We start from the raw sequence: 1,132 nt of genomic DNA on the forward strand, positions 1-1,132 counted from the left end.
CCCCCCGGGGGGAGGGGCGATACTGTCCTGATACATGAGCAGTAAGTAGGTCAGGTAAGTCAGAATGGAGGGCACATGTTTACTTTTATCCTATTTTCTATGCGTCCCGTCGTACCAAAGGCCACAAAAAGTTCTCATAAAAGTTACCATTTCAGATTTGAATATCGAGCCCCCAAGATCTGGAATGCTTTGCCAAGTAGCCTACTTTACGAGAGATTAAATCGTTTAATGATTTATTCAAATGTCAGCTTAAGTCATTTCTGTTTTTAAATTAATAAGAGGACTATTTGGAGTGATTTTCTTTTGGTCATAACACACCATTTTATGTTACTGTTTTATTGCACTGAAAAGTGTTCAGAGCCTGGGTACTTTAATCTGAATCCAGGTTGAACGCTATATAAATGTCATTAATTATCATTATTACATAGGCCTACTATTGCAGAGCTACAAGAAGATACACGTACTGCTTAATGTGCGAAATTTTACAGCTTTGTCGACACTCGTAACACTGCAAGGTTATTTAAGAGGCGAGATACCACTCCCCACCCCCCCAAAGAAAAAAAAATCTAACGACCATCTCCGATAGAACGGTGAGCCAAATGGTAAAATTTGAGTAAAAGAAAAGGTCTTTCACAGGGATACAACGTCAAGCCGAGCTGAACATCAGTCAGTCCTCCGAACCTACAATCTCCTGATTGTGAATCAAGTTGCCGAACTTATGAACCGAGTTGTGGTTCATAAGACGCATGCTGCGTATCCCATGCAATGATTATACTGATCCTATGGACAGCTAAAAAAAAAACCCAAAGCAAATTGCAGACGATAACACCACCAACCCCCCTAAAAACAAAAAAAAATCCAGCCCACACTAGCCATGGCAGCCAGGGTTAACCAAGCAGCCCGCCACAAAAATGATCTACATTTAAATTGAGTTGGTGACGACATGGAGCTTTTATTTTTCAAAGTTCAAGATGGTGGAAAATGTATTTCAAGGGTAGGTAATTAAATATTAGGCCTACAGAACATGCGTCTTCCATAGATTGTTTGTTTGGTTGTTGTTGTTTTTTTTTATTGACGCAGCAAAAGTTATTTATAGTGATAGATGTAAAGAGAGATGGGGGTAGATAGATAG

The sequence above is a fragment of the Aplysia californica genome, unplaced genomic scaffold, assembly GCF_000002075.1.
Source record: "Aplysia californica isolate F4 #8 unplaced genomic scaffold, AplCal3.0 scaffold00846, whole genome shotgun sequence".
Taxonomy (NCBI): Eukaryota; Metazoa; Mollusca; class Gastropoda; order Aplysiida; family Aplysiidae; genus Aplysia; species Aplysia californica.